The 22864-nt window shown below is 39.5% G+C and overlaps 1 protein-coding gene across 2 annotated transcripts in view; it reads left to right on the top strand.

Moving 5' to 3' along the window:
- LOC114030650 (arf-GAP with SH3 domain, ANK repeat and PH domain-containing protein 1) overlaps positions 1-22864 on the top strand; it is a 482413-nt gene that overhangs the window by 41716 nt on the left and 417833 nt on the right. The window contains exon 1 of one of the 2 annotated variants that reach the window (XM_027845498.1): positions 14601-14618. The exons of the other annotated variant lie outside the window; for it this stretch is intronic. The gene's annotated coding sequence lies outside the window, so the exon portion shown is untranslated. Of the gene's footprint in view, positions 1-14600; positions 14619-22864 lie in introns of those variants that run through there. 2 annotated transcript variants of the gene reach the window in all.

Raw genomic sequence — 22864 nt, 5'->3', positions numbered from 1 at the left:
CTGTAAGTTCTTGGAGGACAGGGACTGCTTTTTGTTTGTTTGTTTTGGCCTTTGTATTCCCAGTGGCTGGCACAAATGTGTGTTACATAGTTAATAAAGAAATTCTGTTGAACTGAATTGAATTGAATCAGAAGAGAGAACACATGTGAGAAAATTAGAAAACCTTATTGTACTATATAAGAATACTTCATTTTTATTTGAAGAACATACATTGTGGGACATTTATAGAAAATCTTGGAGGCAGTCCCAAATAAAATATGAAATCTTCTTGTTAACATGAATGAATAATGACACCTAATGTTTATATAGCCTTTGTAGTTTCCAAAGCTCCTTCATATACATTATCTTGTTTGATCTGTCCCAACAAACCTGTGAGTTAGATAATTCAGGTGCTACTATCCCCATTTTACAGATGAGGCAACTTAGTCTCAGAAAGGTAATGTGACAAGCAAGACCGTGAATATGTGTGTTTCCATTGCAGATTTTTTCTTATTACTTTGAAATTAATGAAATATAATGTGTCTACAGAGGCATAAAGAATTGTTCCAAAATCCTTTTCAGAATTGGAAGTGTTTAAGATAGATAAACAGTGCATGTGTTATGGAAAGAATGAAATAAGCATTTATTCATCACCTGCTATGTACCAGGCACTGTGGGGTGTTTTACAAATATTATCTCATTTGAGATTCACAGTAACCCTGGGAGTTATGTGCTCTTATTATCCCTTATTTTATAATTTATATATATATGAACTGAGGCTGTGCCTTAAGTGACTTGCCCAAGGTCAAACAGCAAATGTCTTAAGATTGTATTTGAACTCAAATCTTTCTGACTCTAGGACTAGCACTTTAGCCACTGACCTACCTAGCTGTCTCTATTAAATTTTTACAATGTATCAGGCATTGTATTAAGTACTGGGGAGTACAAATATTAGCAAGCAAGAGTCCTTTCCTCAAAACACTTACATTCTATTATGGTAAGACTATGCATAAAGAAAAACCAGGTGAGATAGGGGAAATAGAGGTTTTATCTCAGACAAGATAAGCAGAAAGCTCACCTATCAGAGTCCTGGGTGGCTCCTGGAGTAAGGTACAAGTTGTTGATAGCCAAAAGAAAGGATGAAGACCACAGGAAATATGGCATAATTTGGAGCTATTGGCCCCGGAATGATGTGGAAGCTTGGTTTTAGGCTAAATAAGCTAAAAACTCACCTATCAAAACCTAGGATTTATGTTGTACTTGACCACATACTAACAAATCCCCACACCTACCATCCCTGACGACAACAACATTTGCCACTTCGTTTGCCACTCCTTTTGTGGGGGAAGCTGGGTTTTCTTCACTCTATAAAAAAACTCATCTGTAAGTCTTGATTCTGCCATGTATTTTTAAAAAATCATAGTAGCAATAATAACACTCAGTTTATATTTTAAAGTATATAAAATGCTTTTCTCACAACAGCTGAGTGTAGTCTCATTTTACAGTTGGAGAAACTGAGTCTTAGACTTGCCCATGGTAGCATAAGTGATAGATCTGGGAATCAAATCCACATCCTTTGATTCCCCCCAAAATTCTTACCACTCTATCATGAAACCACATTTTTGATTTTTGGCAAATCATTTCACTTCTTTGGGACTTGGTTTTCCCATCTCTAAAAAGGATTTGGACTAGATATCTCTAAGGTCCTGTTGAATTCTAAAGTTCTCGACTTTCATTTCTCTCTCAAGGTTTATGTTGAGCCCCCATTTTACAGCTCACAACATTAGCCAGGCCATGTTTTAAACCTACTTAGCTAAGAGAAGGAGCTGTTAATATCTCTGGGGAGTGGGTAGAGCTATTTCATAGAAATATAAATATACTCATTTAACTTTGAAAATACACATCTCTCCAGGGCAGTCTGCAAGACATCTGGAGCACTTCTGGGACAAGCCTGGATTTTGAAGATGTGGGGCTTATTCCTTCCACTTCTGTACAATGAATGGATGACAGCAGCCCACAGCTGCTTCAGGGTGCCCTTGTTTACCCGATATGGGACATGTGGGTGTTCCGGCACCATTGTCTAAAAAGCCTGTTCTTTTTAGGAGTATCAGTATAAGGATAACAATTGTTAGTGTGCCTTACATTTCTAGAGGCCTTTCCTATGCATTACTTCACTGTGTCCTCATAACAGTTCTGTAAGGTAGATGACTTCAGAGAGGTGAAGGATATGGATATGGACACAGAGTTGCAGAATTGGCACTAAAATCCATGGTTCCTAACACTGAAGACGGTCTTCCTTTCTCTATAAGATATAGAATAATTTCTTTAGAGGCAGCGAGGTAGGTCAGTGGCCATTGTGTTGGGTCTGGAATCAGGAAGCCCCAAGTTCCAATTTGGTCTCAGACTCTTACTAGCTGTGTGACAGTGTGCAAGTCATTTACCCTATGCCTCAGTTTCCTCAACTATAAAATAACATCTACCTTCCAGGGCTGTTATGAATCTCAAATGAAATAATATTCATAAAACACTCAGCACAATGCCTGGCATGTTTTTGTTGTTTTGTTAATCAGTCGTGTCTGACTCTTCATGATCCCATTTGGGGTTTTCTTGGCAAAGATATTGGAGTGATTTGCCATTTCTTTCTGCAGTTCACTTTACAGATGAGGAAACTGAGGCAAATAGAGTTAAGTGACTTGTCCAGAGTCACATAACTAGTAAGTGTTTGAGGCTGGATTTGAACTCAGTCTTCCTGACTCCAGGGCTGGCAATTAATAAATGTTTATTCCTTTTACCCACCCCTTCCTTATCATGGGAAATTCCCTTTGTCAACATAAACAGGAAAGAAGGACTAGGATTTAGTGGTGATGTTCTAGGACAAAACAGGACACATGGATAATTCTCCATATTCGTTGGCTTTTGGTCTCCCTGCCTGTTGTTCAGTTGTTTTCAGTTGCGTATGACTCTCCATGACCCCATTTAGGGTTTTCTTGACAAAGATATTGAAGTGGTTTACCATTTCTTCTATATCTCATTTTACAGATGAGGAAACTGAGGCAAACAGAGTTAAGTGACTTTCTCAGGATCACACAGCTAGTAAGTGTTTGAGGCCAGATTTGAACTCAGAAAGATGTCTTCCTGACTCTTGGCCCAGTATTCTATCCACTCCACCACTGTGCTGCTTGGGCCACCCTACTTGCTCAGGGTTGCATAGTTAGTGTCTGAGGCTGGATTTGAACTCATTTCTTCCTGACTCCAGACCCAGCACTCCATCCACTGTGCCACCTAGTTGCCCCCTACCTTTCTGTACTACATTTATTAGGAAAAGAAGGAAACTCTAGTGTCCCATTCATATAAGAAATAAAATAAATTAATTAATTTTAATAGTATAACTGTTTACCAGATAGTCCCCATATCCCTTGAAGATCCTCTCATAAGCTTCTGGAGGGATTATACATCCCAAGCTGGGAACCTCTATCCTGAGTTACCTGAGGCACATAGAATAGAGACTAAACATCCTGTCCAGGGTCATACAGGTATCAGTAGAAGGAATCGAACCCTGGGCTTCCTGGGTTCCAAGCCTGGCTTGCCTGTCACTGCACTGCATCTATAGGATATAATTACCCCTGCATCACACTGTCTCTAAAAAGCTACAACATTGGTGTTGTCAGGTGGCATTTAGACCTGAAGGAACACAGGACTTCAGGAGAGTTACAGTCAATATGGACAATTTCTCCATATTCCTATCTTGTGCAGAAATTGCAACAACTAAATGTACCCCCTTGGGTGGCTCTTCAGGAGTCTTTAACAATGTGATCATACATGTAAGTTAGAACTTTGGGAGCCCCAGTGGTAAGCTCAGTTCAATTCAATAAGTACTTTTTTGAGCACTCATTATGTATAAGAGAATTGTGCCATAGGGAAAAAAAAAGCATTGGATCTGAAGTTAGGAAGAACTGAATTAAAAACCCTTCTCAACCCTTAATGTTCTAATTGTGTGACCCTGGCAAAATCACTTAATTTCCCTGAGTCTCAGGCAACTATTTGTGACTGTAAACCATAGATAGCTTATGAGGGGGTTCCCACCCTGATGAAATAATTTGTTCTGATGTACTGACATGTATTCAACATTATGTTGCAGATGTGTGTATGGGTGGAGGGAGTGATGTTGGGCATTTTTTTGGGGGGGGGGTGGAATAATAGCATCGTTCTGGTGTTCAAGGATTGGAGTCTTTTCAAATGACTGGGATTAGAGTTGATTTATTTTTAAAGGTCACAGACTCAAAAGGCAGTTGTTTTAAACCTACTTCGACAAGAGATGGGTCTGTTTGATCTAATATAGTTAGGCTTTCAAGCTATTTAGAACACTTTGATGACTTAAAATTTGGTCTTCCCTTTGAGAAATGGCTGCTTACTCATTTTGATGATGACACCTGTTCTTTCTGGGTGTCAGATTTCATAAAATCAGAAACTGTTTGAGCTAGAAGGGGCCCTTAAGTCATAGCATGGTCTAGTGCAGGGCTACTTACCCTGGGATCTGTGGACTGTACTTTTAGGGGGTCCATGAACTTGGATGAGCAAAAAGTTAACATCTTTATTTTTATAAACCTCTAGAAGAAGTATAACATTTTCTTCATGAGCCATTATTTTGAGAAGGGGCCCACAAGCCTCCCCAGATGGCCAAAAGGGTCCCTGATATACAAAAAGTTAAGAACTCCTGATCTAGTGGGAAAAGTCCTGGATTTGGCCTCAGAAGACCTGATTATGACTTCTGGCTGCACTGCTTATTAGCTGTGTGACCCTGAGCAGTTGGCTTCATATCCCTGAGCCTCAGCTTCTTCATCTGTAAAATAGGGAGGATAATGGAACTTGTACTGCCTGTGTCAGAGGGAAAGCACTGAACAACCTGCAAAGCATTGTAAATGCAAACTATTATTGAGACTAGGTATGAGACCTATAATTTCATTGGTCCTATGGAATTCCATGTGAGAAAACTCCCTCTACTGATGCAGGTTGGTAGCCCCCTAGTAAAGGCCCTCACCACTACCTGTCTGATGTACTGCTATAACTTCTTCACTGGTCCTCCTATTTCTACTCTCTTCCTAGGGCTCAGCGAAGTGTTCTGCATACAGTTGGCATTTAATGAATGTTTGGTGAATCCAACATGTGAAGATATTGAGGAAGAGAATGTTTTAGGCATAAGAAATATCTTAACAAAAAAACAGGCATTTATTATATGCGTCCTGTGTGCCAGGCATTCTGTTGGTACTGGGAATACAAAAAAAAAATGAATAAACAATACCTACCCTCAAGGAACTTACATTCTGCTAGGGAGGTTGCAACATTTATACACATACAAGTGTTATACAAGATAGAATGTGATGGTCTCCAAAGTATTCTAGAAAAATTTGAGAAGAGAGGGGAGACTTTTGTCTGGGGAAATCAAGGAAGATTCCTTGAAGGAACAAAAAGGATTCTGCAATGCAGAGATGGGCAGACAGTGCATTCCTGGCTTGAGTGACAGATAGCCTGTTTGAAAACAGAGACAGGAGGCAGGCTATCAAGTTTGGAAAACCACTGGTAGTACAGGTTTGGACGGAGTTTGTCAGGGTAATAAATGTGACTTAAGGCTGCAAAAGGAGGTTGGGGCCAGATTGTGGAGACTTAAATACCAGGTTTAGGAATTTGTATTTTACCCTTGAGTCATTATGTTTTCAACACAGGTTTGGAGGCAGGAGAGTGGCATGATGAGATATGTGCCTTAGGCAGATTTTTTAGGGAGCAGCTTTGTGAAGGACAAAGTGAAAGGGGGAGAGATTGGAGACATGGAGACCATGTGAGGAGGCTAGGTCAGGTGAGCAATGAAGAAGGCCTGGATCAAGGTGGTGCCCTAGTGAATGGAGAGGAGGTGAATGGGAGATATAAACCATCTTTTTTTTCCCTTGATAACTCCTATTCTAGACACAAAGCATAGCACTGTATGCCATGCAAAAGCTCTGTGCTAACTGAAATGGTTCTGATTTACATGTCATTAGAATGCAAACTCTTTGAGGGCATGGACTATTTTTGTCTTCCTTTGTATCCTCAGCATTTGACACAGTGCCGGGCGTATAGTAGGTGCTTAATAAATGCTTTTTGTTCATTTGTTTGATTGATTGAGAGACAGATATTGAAATCGAGTAGCCTCCCTCTCAGACCACTGTTCACCATGCATAAAGACCATACTGACCTAACCGTCAAACCATTTTCTATCAAGTGGATGAGAGAATAGCTTTCCCAAACATCAAGGTAGAGGTAATGCAATCATCTTACTACTAGCTGTCAGCCTCAATTGTATTTCCCTGAACTCAATTAATGTACCCCTTTGGCTTTCCTGGAGGGCAGCAAGTCAGGAATCAGACTTGCCCATGTGCAGAAAATGTGTTCAACAAGCTGGACACAGCAGCACTGACCCGGCAGCTTCCATCTGCACATTTAGCATCATTCAAAAAGCCTGGGGAAAGAGCTTAGCATCTTGAAAAATGGTGTTATTAAAAAAGCCAATATTCTAAGCTATGATGCATGCAAATGCAGTTGTTTTAACCTTTCAAAAATAGCGGAAGCCTATTATAACTCGTGTTATTACGTGGATTCAGACATGTCACTGTAAAATCATGCCTCTCTTTCCATCACGGGCTCCATCATGCTCCCAGTCACCCAGGCTGCAAGCTCAGATTTATCTTCGACTTCTCCCTCCCCAGACTCCTCATGTCAATCAATCATCTAGCCTTATGGGTTATGTCATTGTCATTTCTCCTGTACCTCTCCTTTAGTTTCCATTCCTATTGCCACCCTCCTAATTTAGGCCCCCTATATCTTCATTCTGCAACCTGCATGCTATCCTTTGAGTTGGTCTTTCTGTCCAGGCTTTTCTGGTTCCAACTATTCTATTCACCACCGTTGGATTAATCTTCCTGAAATAACACTTTGATCATACCATTCCTTTACTCATAAACCGTTGATACTTTTTCATTACTACTATGTCATAATTTGTATTTTATCTTTGCCTATGTACAAATTCCTTACCATGATGTTAAAAACATAGCATAATGTTACAGAAAGGTCACCAAGGAATTGGAAGACTTGGGTTCTATTTCTATAACAAGTCCAATGGCTTGGCCCCTGACCATCCATGTAACTTTGGGCCAGGCACTGAACTTCATTGGTTCTCAGTTTCCTCATCTGTAAAATGGGGATAATGATATCTACCCTATAACTCACAGGGTTGTTGTGAGACTCAAATGAAATATGTAAATGAAAGTACTTAGACACCTGTAAAGAACCATAACAATGTATGATATTGTTATCATGGAGATTGTTATTAAAGTCTCCCCTAACTTAGCAGTTTGACCCTGATCTGTCGTTTTAGCCACAAATAATTAGTCTTGTAAATTACTTTCTGATCTAACCAAACCAAAGTGGTATACTCCCTTCTCTAGTAACACACTTTAGTGCTCTTCCATTTCCCATGTCCTATGGGTGTGACGCCCTCCCTGCACTTTGCCTCATGTAAAAATCATGCTCATCCTTTAAGACTTAAGACTTAAACGCTTTCTTTCTCTTAAGTCTTCTCTATCTATTCACTGTGGCTCAGTGGATAGAGCACCAGGCCTGGAGTTAGGAAGACATATCTTCCTGAGTTCAAATCTGGCCTCAGACACTTACTAGCTGTGTGACCTTGGGTAAGTCACTTAAATTACCTCAGTTTCCTCATCTGTAAAATGAGCTGGAAAGGGAAATGTCAAACTACTCCAGTATCTTTGCCAAGAAAACCCTAAATGGGGTTATGAAGAGTTGGACCCAACTGAAAAATGACTGCACAACAACTATTCAATAAATGTTATTAAAGGACATATAACTGTGTGTGCTAGGCACTGGGGACGCTTAGACAAAAACCAAATGTCCACTGCCCTCAAGGAACTTAAATTCTACTAGGGAGGGGAAAACAACATGTATACAGATAAGAAAATGCAAAATACATAGAAAATACTTTTCGAAGGTAGGCTCCTAACAATTAGGAAAATCAGGAAAGACCTTTGGTAGGAGATGATATTTGAACTGTGTCTTGGGAAGAGCTAAAGCTTTTAAGAGGGGGAGGTGTGAAGGGAGATGCTCATTACAGGCCAGCAACACCCTGCCTGTGTAAAGGCTCTCAGACAGAAGATGTTGTGTGTTGAGAACAGCAGGTAGGACCGACACAGCCAAAGTGAAGAGTGCATGAGGAAAAATAATGAGAATTCAGTCTGGAAACATAGTCTGCAGCCAGATTTTGAAGGGCTTTAAATGCCAAACAGAAGACCTTGTATTATTTTTTTTTTTCGTAGAGGTAATAAAGAGCCACTGATGCTTTCTGATCAGGGGAATAATGTGGTCAGACCTGTGCTTTAATAATGTCAATTTGGCAGCTGAGTGGAGGCTGCATTGGGGAAGGAAAAGGCTGTATTTAGGGAGTACAATTAAGAGGCCATGGTAATAGTCCAGCTAAGAGGTAGTAAGGATCTGAGTTAGTGAGGTGAGCGAGTGGATGGAACAGGATGGATTAGAATTGCTAGAAGTTTGAAAACATAACTTCAATCAAAGGCAATATATGATGAGTGACAAGGCTGTGGTATAGACCAATGGTGTCAGACTCAAATAGAAACATCCCAGTGGGCTACATACTGACTGAAAAAACAAATTAACATTATTTATGCTGTATTGTAGATAGATTGAGATAGAATTGATGACTGAGTAGATATGCAAGATGAGTAAGAGGTATGAGAGAGTGTGTATGCAGATGGTATATGATAATAGTAGTATAATATGGGAATTAAGGAGGTCTAAAGGGCTCTGGGAGAATTGGAGAAGGGAGAAAAGAGTCTTCTTCGAGAAGAATTGAAGGTGACTCCAACATTATAAACATGAGAGACTTCAAGAATAATACTGTCTTTGGCCACCATTAGGAATTTAGAAGAGGTAGGTTTAAGGATTAGTGAGTTAATGAGTTCTGTTTTAGACCTATTAAGTTTGAAATGCTTATGAGAAATCTATGGTGTCAGGTCCATCTAGATGGGGTGATACATCTGGTTGGAGTGAACCTGAAAGGAAGAAAAGATGCTGAGTAGAGAGGGAAGATCTGAAGGGTCCATGAAAAGCAAGAAACACACTTAATCCATCTACTAGCCCAGTGTATTCCATAGAGCATGAGAGAAAATACTTCTAGGCTTGGAAAAGGTGGAGTAGGGAGTGAGGTTTCTTTGAATTGCAAGGAGATGTAAGAAGTATAAGAGAAAGATGTTTTATGGGAAAGGCTATTTGTTGACAATAGAATGGGGTTACATAGGTCACAATGGAAGGAAAGATGGTAGAGTGGGATAGGAACTTGAAAGGGAATGGGTGATATTGATGAGTGTGAGAGAACAGAACTAAAGCCTAAGCAGTCTCCGACCTTAAAGCTTCAGAGATTTTAAGTGGAGGAGGTTTTGTACCAGTTGGCCAGTAAGTTGTCATGATGCCCTTCTAAGTATCGAAGGTAGCTAAGCATTAGGTAACAGCTCAGATTTGATATGAATGTCATTTCCTGAGCAAGAGGCAGAAGGGGGAAGGGCATGCTGCCAACGTAGCAGCTGAGCAGATGACGGGCAAGAGGCCTGGTCTTGGTTCTGGCCTGGTGGCCAGATGGCTGAGTTGAAAGAAGCCTATGTCTGGGCCCCTGATGGTTATAGAGGGCTGAGTTGTGGTTGATTTCCTTACCCTCCAAACATTTGTGAGGTCCCAGGGCCTACCACAATACCTGATTGTTTTTCTCTCCTTCAGTTGAAGCTGGCTCTGGTCCTGGTTGAGGAATATATGTTGAGTATATGAAAAATCATAAACAAGAATGGTTGGCCTAGTGGTCAAGTAGCTTATTAGCTAGGGGAAGGGGCTTAAGGGCAAATGATATGATCCATAAGACTGACAGTTATCAGTATGGTGATTATATTACTTCTGCCTTGATGTTTGGAAAGGCAAACCACAGTTCTTTTCTCATCCACTTGATAGAGTACAATAGACCTATGTTATCTATCTATGCCCTGGTCTTGGTCTGGACCTGGCCCACCAGAAGTGATCTCTCCTTACTATGAAGTCGATTAATCTTATAATTGTCTATAGCACCAAGGACCTACTCAAACTTAGCCCAGTGAGCTGAATCATGTTAAAATGTAATTGGGAAATGTTTAACAAAATAAATAAAAATACAGTACAGCATAAATAATGTTAATTTATTTTTTCAGTCAGTGTGTAGCCCACTGGGATGTTTCTATTTGAGTCTGATACCACTGGTCTATACCACACCCTTGTCACTCATCATATATTGCCTTTGATTGAAGTTATGTTTTCGAATGGATACGTCTTACCCTTTTCTAACTGGCTTCCAAGACCGTAGGTGTGGACTGTCTTATCTTTCTGTATCTCTCACAATACCTCTTACAAGGCTTTGCATGTAGTAGGTGATTGGTAACATTTGTTTTGTCATCTTGTTTTTCTCCATAAATCTGCCCCTCTGGGATGTCAGTGTCCCTGTTACTGTCAGTAGCATCCCTTTCACCTAGTCTTCCATATTTGTAACCTTGGTCCTGTCTTTGATTTTTCATTTACCCTCACTTCTCACACCTAGTCAGTAATTAAGTCTGTTCTATCCACTCTCCCCCAATGTCATTTACATTAAGCCATTATTCTCTATTCCTACTGACACCAGCCTAGTACCTCCTCTCTGAATCATTCCAGTAATCCCCCGGCAGGTCTTCCTGCCACCATTCCCCCCTCTTTCCCCAATCCAGCCCCCCAATTCCTGAATAGGAGTTGTACTTTAACCTCCTTTCCTTTGCTCATGAAAAGGAATTGTGTGGGAATCCTTGTGTGGGAATTCCTCCCATCCTTTAAAGCTCAGCTCAAGCGGCACCTGCATCATGAAGTTTTTCCTGATAATGGTCTTTCCATAGCACTTTACAGTTATTTAATGCACTTATATAATGTTGCTTGTTAAAGTTACCTGGGTAACTTTATCTTATCCCTCTACTAGACCGTAGGTTTTGTAAAATCAGAGACCGTATCATGCCTAAATCTTATATTTCCCTCAGCTATTTTAGTTCAGTACTCTGTACCCAGTAAGTGCTTAATACTATACATTTTTAAAAATTTGAATTGTATTTTCCCTGAATTCCTAAACCCAGTAAGACACTCAACATGACATAATGGGAAGAATCAGGAGACCTACTGACCTCGGCTTCTGTGTCATAAAAGAAGCTCATTGTACCTTTGCAGGTAGATTTTTAAAATCTTCAGCCCTGGCTTGCCTCTCTCTTTCTCCATGTTATCAGCCTTCCTCATCCTTACCAGTGTCATAAAGATGAAAGCCCTTTGATATTAGAGAGCCTCTACAGCCTAAATATAGAGCTCTGGACTTGTATTGTCTGTTTTTATTGAACTTTAACCTGATCACAGCATTTCTTGTAGACCTTGGGCCTACAGACCAGATAGATGAATTTCATTGTCCTGTGTAAAGAAGAAAGAAACTAGTATGTTATCCAGTGGCACACAAAGTACCAAGGAATTGGTCCATGCTTCTAAATCTTGCCATAGCTATGGCTCTGGGAGAACAGCAAAAGGTTTAAATGGAAGAAACTTTTCTTGTATTGTCTGTAAAATGGGGGGAATAACTTATCTATCTCTATAGGTTGCTGTGTAGAATGACCAACAAGACTGTTGAAAAGCACTGTAAAATACCTATTGCTATTTGGCTACTTTCAAATAATAACAGTTCATTTGGGTTAGTGGCTCTAGTAAGATCCTATCTCTTTGATGTAAATCTATTTCTCTAATTTTTGGTAAATCACAGAATCACAGAGTTGGAAAATACCTCAGAGGTCTTCTAGACCAACCTGTAAAGGAACAGGAATGCCTTAATAGTAATCTTTGGAAAGTCAGGCAGGCAATTTATTCTGTGGCTCAGTAGATAGAGTGCTGGGCCTGGAGTCTATATTACCTGAGTTCAAATCCGGCCTCAGACACTTAATAGTTCTGTGACCCTGGGCAAGTCACTTAACTCTATTTGCCTCAGTTTCCTCATCTGTAAAATGAGCTGGAGAAGGAAATGGCAAACCACTCCAGCATTTTTGCCAACCCTGAATGGGGTCACAAAGAGTCGAACATGACTGAAACAATTGAACAGCAACAACAACAAAGCACTGTGTTATGTGCTTGGGGTTCAAAGAAAGGCAAAAATAGTTCCTTCTCTTAAGAAGCTTATATTCTATTGGAAATGACAACTGTAAATAACATAAAAGGTATGTAAAGAATAGATGAAGGTAATCTGAAAGGGGAAGACATGAGCAGATGGGGGGGACTAGGAAAGGCCTCCTGCAGAACAAGTGGTCTTCTAGCCTCAGCTTTAAGATCTCTAGTGATGGGGGGAAGGGGAACAAGCATTTGTTAAATGCCTACTGTATGCCAGGCAAAGTGCTGAGTGCTTTAAAAAAACTCATTTGATCTTCACAACAGCCCTGGGAGGTAAGTTCTATTCTTGTCCTCATTTGCAGACGAGGAAACTAAGACAGGCAGAGATTAATTGATTTGCCAGAGTTATACAGCTAGTAAGTGCCTGAAACTAGATTCAAACCCAGGTCATCTGACTTTAGGGCCTAATGCTCTCTACTAGTCCACTAAAATGCCTAGAATGGGTAATTGGGTACTTACTACCTTCCAAGGAAGCCGGTTCTGCTTCTTGGCACTTCTAATCTTTAAAAAATTCTTCTTTACCCCAAGATAAAATCTGCTTCATTGAAGCCTCTACCTTCAGACTTTCTGGGGCCATATTGAGAAGCTTATTTGCATGATGTTACTCCCAAACTGTCATTATGTGGCTCCACACATCTCTGACAGCTAGGTATGACTTGAGGAAAATACCATGTCCTCACAGAGGATGGTGAAATTCACCCTTCACTCACCTACCACGTCCTTACATTATGGCATGCATGCAGGATCCCCAGATCCAGCCAGCCCCTCCATTCTTAGGACTCTGCTCCCCCTTTCCTATGTGGTGGGTGTGTAGCTGGCAGATAGACTGTGAGTGCTTTGAGGCTGTTTTCATCATCTACCACATAAATCTGTCCTCTGACATACTAGAAGCTTTTAGAGCACTTTGAGAGAACATGATGAATTTTCATTTTTATAATCAATATGTGGTATACATTTACATTAAGTCAACAGATTTATGATGGAGCCACCTGCCCAATGATATAAAAGCATAGCACCCAAATGACACTTTATATATTGTGAGATCTTTCACAGTGGTCTTACCAGCCATTCCACACAACTCTACTGGTGGTATAGGTATAAGTAAGCTCTTGGCAGTGAAATGTCAAATCTTTTTCAGGTATCCAGAGAACATCTCTACAAAGATGTGTGGTGTGAAACAGCATGGAGTGAATTTAGAGTCAGAGAACCTAGGTTAAAATCCAGTCTTGTTGCTTGTTACGTATGTGACTCCAGGAAAATCACTTCACCTTTCTGGGCCTCAGTTTCCTTGACTGTAAACTGAGGGGATTGGACCAAATGATCTCTGAGATCTGTTCTGGTTTTAAATTTGTGATCCTATGAGGTGGCCCCACTAAGCTTGCTGGCAAAGATATGGTTGGGAGATGTTAAGGAACAAACCTGTCTTGCGGTCTCAAGGTTTCTGCAGGAAACCAAAGGGATGGGGCAGCTGGGTGGCACAGTGGATAGAGCACTAGCCTTAGAATCAGGAGGATCTGAGTTCAAATCCAGCCTCAGACACTTGCTGTGTGACCCTGGGCAAGTCCCTTAACCGTGATTGCCTCCCTCCCTCCTTCCCAAAAAAAAAAAAAAAGGAAACCAAAGGGATGGTTGGGTTGAGAAGGTAGCTAGCTAAGAAGGCTCTTGAATACACACACACACACACACGCACACACACACACTCACACACACACACATACACATATCACTGCTTAAAAGTAGAATTTTCCATTTATAAAAGTTCTTTTTGAAAAATGCATGTACCAGAGTTCTTAAGGCTTTCACAGCTGTTCATTTTTACATCATTGTTCTTATGTTATAAATTGTTCTCCTGGTTCTGCTCACTTTTACTCTCCATCAGTTTATGTGATTCTTCCTAGGTTTCTCTGAAACCATCCATTTCATCACTTTTTCTGATAAATTAGTGATCATTACATTTACATGCTATACACCAATCAGCCATTGCTTAATGAAGAGGCAACTGCTTAGTTCTTAGTTCTTTGCCACCACAGAAAGAGCTGCTACAAATATTTTTGTAAATATCTTTTTTTTTGAATATACATCTAGTAGTGGTATCACTAGGTTGAAAGTTATGCACAGTTTAATAACTTTTTTGGGCATCATTAGGGATTTCTTTCTGCAATTGCTGTACCAGTTCACAGCACTACCAGAGGTATGTCATTGTGCCTGTTTTCCCACATCCCCTTCACCATTTGTCATTTTACCTTTTTTTTGTTAATTTTGCCAGTCTGATGGGTGTGAAATACAAAGGATTGAAGATGAAGAAAGGGACCCACCCCTTGACAGAGGCGATGGACTAAATATACAGAGTGAGATACACATTTTTGGACATGACCAATGTGAAAATTTGGTTTCTTGACTGCATATTTGTTACAATGGTCCATCCTTCCCCAATAGTGGGGGTGGAGGAAGTAGAAGGGAGAGAAAAATAAATATTTGTTGGCAGGTTTCTCAGAGAAGGATCACACCCTAAGCTTTAATCAGCAAATATGGCATAGATTACAAATTCTTTGAGAGCAGGAGATACAATCTTTCAATTTTTGTAGCTTCCACAGCCCCTAGAAGTATTCCTTGCTAAAGTCTTGGTTAGTAAGTGAGTTATGTTCAAGAAATAAGTGAGTTATGTTCCAGTAAAGGGATAAGTACACTGTCCAACTGTATACACAATTCAAATGCTCCTTCCTGCTTGAAGCCTTTTCTGAGTCTCCCAGTTTCTAATGTTAATGACTCTTTTGAAATTACTTTGTTTTAACTTTTTGGTAAACTCATTGCGTATATATGCAGGAGAACATAAATTCCTTGGCAGCCCGTACTGTTTCATTTTTGTCATTGTATTTTCAGTACCTAGCACATTGCTAGACACATGGTATTTACTTAATAACTTTGTTGAACTGAATTGAATTGCCCAGCTCATGGCAGGTCATATTTCCTATGCAATTCTTCTGCGTACATCTTCTGACATGCTGAGTGAGGAGTAAGTCACAGTGAATCAACAGTATTCTTATTTGTAGAATGGGTAGTTTATCTCAGAAGCTCACATCAGTGTCAGTAACATTCCATGGGTGTCCCTAATGGATAGGAAATCTTTCTGTAGGAGTGGGGCAGAGACTGGGGAAAGGAAGAATAAGGAAAGATTTGGCCATTCCAGGCTATTTTAAAACTATCTCTGTCTCCAAAATGATTGAAACAAATGCTTCTGTTTTTGGAAAGAGATTTAACAGTAGGACTGAATTCAAGGCTTGGGCCAATTAAGGATAAACTATGATACACAAAAATTCTAGGATGGAAATGACATCAAGAGTCCGATAAGTATATTCTCCTACCACCAGGTTCCAAATCATCCATGAAAGATGAGAGTACCCTAGTTCTTCAAACATATTAGGATCATAATTCCTCAGCTACCTTTAGTACCCTTTTCAGGATTTAAAAATGCTCCTTCTTAAAAAGCAGCTTTCTCTTGTTAAAGTTTAAATTCTCCTTTGTTTTCATTTTCTGTGGAGAGAGAAGAATATTCACCCTTCCCCCTGGTAAAGGAAAGGACTTTGGAGCTTTAACCTGCTCATTTTACACATGAGGAATCTGAAATACAAAGACTTGCTTAAGGATATATATACAGCTAATAAGTGTCAGGATTTGAACCTAGGTCTTCTGACTCCAAAATCAGTGCTAGTACCACCACACCAAAATACTTTAAGACAAAATAATGATATTAAATTTTTCTTTTAAATTCTAACATTAAATATTAATAATATTTAAATTATTTTTAAAAAATAATAATAACTCACATTTCCAAAGAGCTTTGTGATTTACAAAAGCACTTCCCTGAGAGCAACCCTGAGAAGCAGGAAATATGCTCATTTTACAGATGAAAAAAATCAAGGCTCAGAAATGTTAAGTGACTTGTGTGGGATTACCTAGCTGATAAATGGCAAAACCAGGATTTTTGTTCTCCGATCTTTCTCACTCCTAATCCAGTACTATGACCACATTCAGGAAAAGTACCATATCCTTAAATAACTTTTCCCCTTCCAGTTTCTTTTGGCAACAGTGATACATATTCCATTCATTTCAGTTCAGCAAACATGTATTCACAAACTTGATCATTTCCACTCTCCAGATCACATCCATGATTATAGTTGACCCTGTATAGACCTCATAAACCTTTCAAACACCCACAGCAATTATTCATTAGAAATCTCTCCTTCACATTGTTTGCTTCTCCTACAAATCCAGGACAAATAATCACAAACCCAGTCCTTCTATTTGAAAAACATTACCCCTTGATAACTCCAGTTAATTTCTGACCCTGTAATAGCAATAAGTTGTATTTTTTCCCTCTTCCTAAGAACCCTTTATTTTTCACTAGCCTTCTCTATTCAGACTCTCTTTATCTCAACTGGTACTGCTTTCAGCTGGTATTCACCAGAATTCTTCTTTTTTCCAGCTACATTATATATCTGGACTTGCAGGGGTAGGGGGAGCATAATCATGGAGTACAAAGAAGATAAGAGGTTAGAGAACCTCCTTTCCTAGAAAATATGTTGACTCATAATCTAACAAAGTGAAGCCTGGTGATGCTATCTCTTTAGAGAGAAACTGAAGTAGTGGAAAGAATATTGGATTTAGAGTCAAGAAGACCCAAGTTCAAATCCAGCCTCAGATACTTATTTGCTTTGGGATCCTGGGCAAGTCATTTCACATCTCTTAGTCCCAGTTTTCTCATCAAGAATAATAAAAATAGTCAATATTCCTATAGTGCTTTAAAGCACTTTACATGTGCTGTTCCATTTGAGCCTGACAGCAACCAAGGAGGTAAGTGCCATTTTTATCCCCTTTATTCCCCTATGGAAACTAAGATTGAGGCTCAGAAATCTTAAGCCTCTTGTGCAGAGTCCCACTCCTAATAAATGTCAGAGATGACATTTGAACTCAGGTCTTACTGAATCCAAGTCCAGCACTCTGTCTAGCTAGAAGCCTAGCTATTTCTGGCAGTTGGGAAGGTGAATATCACCTACCTCACAGGCTTATGGTAAATATCAAATATGATAATGTTTAGTTATATAAATATGAGTCATTGTTCTTTGTAAATATTTATTATTTGCTATATAATACAATGGATTGAATCAATTAACTAACCAATAAGCACTTATTTAGCTCCTACTCTATGCCAGACAGTAGATGAAGGACTGAGGGTAAAAAGACAGAATGAGGAGATCAGACCAGGTAAGGGAGCTGTTACAGGGATGGGAAATGTTTTGTAAAAACTGGAAACCCACTTAGGCAAGAGGTAGGAAAGTGGGGGTATATGGCAGTTTTTGTTTTGTTTTGTTTTTGTTTTTGCTTTTTTGGCGAGGCAATTGGGGTTGACTTGCCCAGGGTCACACAGCTAGAAAGTGTCAAGTGTCTGAGGTCCCATTTGAACTCAGGTCCTCCTGACTCCAGAGCTCTATCCACTGCGCCACTTAGCTGCCCCAGGGATGTATAGTAGTTTTAATTCATTTTTCACATCTGGTGTTGTTCCAAGCATAACACTATCACCATTCATTTATGAAAATCAACCAACTAATTAGCATTTGTTGAGCATCTATTCTGTACAAATCCTTGCGCTAGGTTCTTAAAGATTTATGACACATGGGGCTTGCCCTCATGGGAGCCTATGCTGGGGACATTTAGTAGAATATAAACTTCTTGAGGGCAGAGGTTGTTTTTCCTTCAGTCTGTCTCCCCAGTGGCTATACACGATGGCCGCTTCATAGATGCTAGTTGGGCTGGATGGAGAAGCATGGAAACCCCACTGGCTTTGGAGTGAATTCTGATCCCCTCTCTATCACATGATACTGATGTGGCCTTGGGCAAATCTCTTGGCCTCTCTTTGTGTCTGGCTCCTTGCTTGTAAAATGAAGATAGTAATATTTGCATTATCTACCTCATAGGGGCTCTTGTGAATTAATGTGTGTAACAGCACTCTAAAACTACACTATATAGGATCATAGGTCAAATAATAATAAAAGCTACCATTTTCTATAATTCTTTAAGGTTTCAAACTACTATACATATATTATTTCCTTTGATTTCCCAACCCTGGGAGATAGATACTATTATTATCCCCATTTTATAGATGAGAAAACTGAGGCTGAGAGAGGTTAAGTGACTTGTCCGGAGTCAGACTGCTAGTTAGTGTCCAAGGCAGGATTTTAATTCATGTCTTCCTAACTTCCAAGTCTAGTTCTCTTCCCTGTATCACCTAGCTGGTTCAGAGCTAGAAGAGACTTCAGAAGCCATTTAGCCCAGCCGTTTAATTTTAGACCTGAGCAAATTGAAGCTCAGAAAGCATAATGTTACTTGCCTATTGTCACATGGGTATGAAATGCTAGGAAAGGAGACAGGAGGATCCTGTGACCCTAGAGTAGGGTTTCTTCACCCTTTTTTGTGTGTCCCAGATCCCTTTGGTAGGTAAAACTTATGGACCTCTTCTCAGAAGAATGTTTTTAAATGCACAAAAGAAAATGTGGAGGATTACTAAGAAAACCAGTTATAGTGAAAAAAAATTATCAAAATATATTTTAGAAAATAAGTTCAGAGGCCTCAGGTTAAGAACCCCCAGCTTTATAAGCAAGGCTCTTTGCCTTGTACCATATTTCAAAATATTGTATAGATGGGCAGCATGGTACAGGGCAGAGAGATAATATCGGTTTGCATCCTGGATCTGGAATTTAATAACCATGTGATCTGGGGCAAATTATTAAACCTCACTGGGCCTCAGTTTCCTCATCAATAAAACAACAGATTCAGTTCAATGACATTTAAGGTTCTTTCTAGTTCTAAATCCATAATGTAAGCTGTTATTATCAATAGGAGACTATAAGTAAGTTTCTCAATTGTGAGAGATTAAGAATAATTTGCATAAAAAGGTAAACCAAAGCAGAAAATGCTAAGTGCCAAGTGAATGAAACCAAGAAGTGGGGAACATCGCTTCTGGCTGCTGATGTTAGGGGAGGCCTTACTGAACCAGGCTATCAAGGATGGATATGATTTCTTTAAGCAGGGGTAGTGGGTACATTTCAGCCTGATCACTGCTGGGTAATCCTAGGTACATAATAATATAACAATAGCTCATAATTTTGCAGTGCTTTAACATTTGCCAAGTACTTTTCCTGCCACAGTTATTAACTCCTATTTTACGAATAAGGTAACCGAGGCTCAGAGAGGTGTGGAATAACTTGTTAGTTTCACAGGTAGTAAAGTGTTAGGGCCGTGATTTGAACTCAGGTCTTTTGACTCTAAGACAAGGATTATTTCCAGGACACCAGACAGCCTGAGAGGTATCACTCGAATAGAAACACTCCTCTACTACAACACAGAGGAAGTTGAGAATTGGGCTGAGTCATGATCATTGGGAGCCATCTATCTTATCACTCCCCTCTCTTGGGCAGCTCATAAGTTAGGATCATACACAGAAATTTACAGGAAATACTATGAACAAATGTGTTCATTTCACATGACAAATGGCTTGATTTGGTTTTGTTAAAATGGAAAATCTGAGCTAATGCATCTTACAGATTTAAGCAGTGAATAATTCTTGGGAAGTGGGGGATGGGGGGAGAAGGAGGAGGGGAAAGCTGAGCACTCTGAGTTATAGCAGTGCCAAAAGCTTCTGAAATTCGTTTACTTCACATATTTTGGGTGTTGTACTCATCAACAGCCAAACAGGGTTTCTCTAGAATTAATAATTGCAGCAACAACCACACTGCTTCCAAATTGAAATGTTACATGCCAAGCTTAAGCACATAGTGGCTATTTTGGGATTGGTTGTGAATCCCCTGAAAATTGAGATTTATAACGTAAATGCGACAGATCATTTAAATGAATGACTAGTTGGTGCTCATCAACCACAGTTCTTCTTTGTTGTTTTTATGTCATCAACAGAGGAATGAAGATCAAAAAGTGTAGAACAGTGGAAGGGCCACCATGCTTGGAGTTAAGAGACTTAGGTTCTAGTCTTTTCTCTCAGGCAAGACATTTCACCCAAGCTTCAAGTTCTGCTTCTGTTAGGTAGAGACTGATAACTCACACTTCCTCTGACTACATACTAGTGTTGCTGTCATTCTTAGACAAGGAAAATGAAAGTGCAAGTATTGTGTAACCAAAAAGCAGAGGTTCTCAATGTAGGGACCACATGGGAGTCTGTGAACTGTGGATGAGAAGAAAATTCCATCTTTATTTTCACTGACTTTGGTTTTCCTTTGTAATCCTGTGCATTTTATTATTTTTATTTTTTTATTAATTTCTTTTGATTTATCAACAATCACTTCCATAAACTTTTGAGTTTTAAATTTTTCTCGCCCTCCCTCCCTGCCTACCTCCCAAGATGGTGTGTAATCTGATATAGGCTATACATATATATTCCTATTAAACATATTTTCACATTAGTGATGTTGTAAGTAAGAATTGAAACCAATAGGAGGAACAACTAGAAAGAAGAAACAAAACACCATAGAAGAAAAAAATAGCAAATAGTATGCTTTGATCTGCATTCAAACTCCATAGTTCTTTCTTTGGATGTGGATAGCATTTTCCATCATGAGACCTTTGGAGATGTCTTAGATCCTTGCATTGCTGAGAAGGGCTAAATTTATCAATATTAGTCATTGTACCACATGGTTGTTACTATGTACAATGTTCTCCTGGTTCTGCTCACTTCACTCAGCATCAGTCCATACGAGTCTTTCCAGGTTTTTCTGAAGTCTGCCTGTTCATCATTTCTTATTGCACAATAGTTTATTTTAGGCATTTAAAAACATTATTCTGAGAAAGGGTCCATAGGCTTCACCAGACTGCCAGAGGGGTCCAGGACACACAAAATATTAAGAATCCTCACCATAAAGCAATCACAGCCCTACGCAAGTATAGAGTATTTTTATTACTTGAGTTCGTAAGTCCTATGTCCCTTGTTAAACTATGCCTGTAGGGAACGGTAAAGGAAGGAGATGAGCATTTCTATGTCACCTACTGTGTGCCAGTTGCTATGCTAGTCTTTTACAAATATTACCTCATTTGATGCTCACAGCAGCCCTGCAACATAAGTGCTATTATTATCCTCATTTTACAGTTGAAGAAACTGAGACAATCAGAGATTATGTGACTTGCTTATGGTCACATAGCTAGTAAGTATTTGAGACCAAATTTGAACTCAGGTCTTCTTGACTCCAGACCTAACGTTCTATCCACAACTCTGGAAGGTTCTACCAAACTGTTATTGTAAAATGATATACTTTATGCCTCTTATCCTATAAATGAACCTGGCTAAAGTGTAGAAAAACTCATCACCAATAGGTTGGCTGCCAGGTCAACAAATTAACAAAACAACAAAAATTTATTAAGTTGTGCCGGGCACTGTGGTTAGTGCATATAAAGAGAGGCAAAAGCAGTCCTTGCCCTCAAGGAGCTTACATTCTAGTGGTAAAACATGTAAATAAGTAGATAAATGAGATATATACAGGGTAGATGGAAAGAGATGATTTTTAAAATATCACAGCCAGACCTGAAGATCATCTGCTAAGGTATGGAGGATATGGAGGAATTTGATATACATTATGTGAGGGAATCACCAATACCCACAAAATCATTGATGTCTGACATATCCAAGAACTAATTTAATGCCTTCTCTCTGAGTCCCTTGACTGTGGTCTCCACCTAGCAGGCTTTTTTTCTGTTTTCCCTGGCATACCTTATTTTTCATATATTAAGGAGACACAGGTACCCCACAACTGCCATCTATACACCTCCGCCCCCATCTCCTTGTCCAGCAGATCATCACAGCAGTGGGACACACATGCAGTATCCAAGGAGGGAAGGGATGTTAGGTCACCCACTCAGCTTCAGCAGCGCCCTTCTTTCCATGACCTTCCCTAAGACAGAGGTTTAATTAGGCCAGTTCCTCTCTCACTGCAAATTCAAACTGAATCAAAGGCCACAGGGTTGCCACATATGAGGTGTGGAGGGCAGGGGTAGTAATTTATTTTTTTTCCCAAACAGTCCTTAAAAATATACTTCTGCACCTTGAAAAAGGTAGTTTAATTGCATGCAAAATAGCTTCAAATGCTTCTCTTCTCTGAATGAGTCTAACTAACATGTTAATGTGTGTTTTAGCAGTGATCTTGAGTTTTCAATACTTGGGTAATTTCAGTGAGCATGATTCTGTGTTCTTCTCCAGCAGTTCTGCCCCTCAACGCCTCCATTGTTGTTTTTGGTTTCTCTACAGAACTTACAGTGTTACCCAGGGCTGACTTGTAAGCAATATAGCTTTTTACTTTTTGCTTTTTCTTTTGTGCAGCTATTATTTCCTTCTTTCTTTCTTTCTTTCTTTCTTTCTTCCCTTCTTTTTTTTCTTTCTTTTCTTTTCTTTCTTTCTCTTTCTTTTCTTTTCTTTCTTTCTCTTTCTTTTCTTTTCTTTCTTCTTTCTTTCTTTCTTTCTTTTCTTTCTTTCTTTCTTTCTTTCTTTCTTTCTTTCTTTCTTTCTTTCTTTCTTTCTTTCTTTCTTTCTTTCTTTCTTTCT

This window comes from Vombatus ursinus, unplaced genomic scaffold, assembly GCF_900497805.2.
Source record: "Vombatus ursinus unplaced genomic scaffold, bare-nosed wombat genome assembly UNPS02014973.1, whole genome shotgun sequence".
Lineage (NCBI taxonomy): Eukaryota > Metazoa > Chordata > Mammalia > Diprotodontia > Vombatidae > Vombatus > Vombatus ursinus.
Note: the sequence above shows the minus strand (reverse complement) of the source record. Positions and strands in the feature narration are given on the sequence as shown.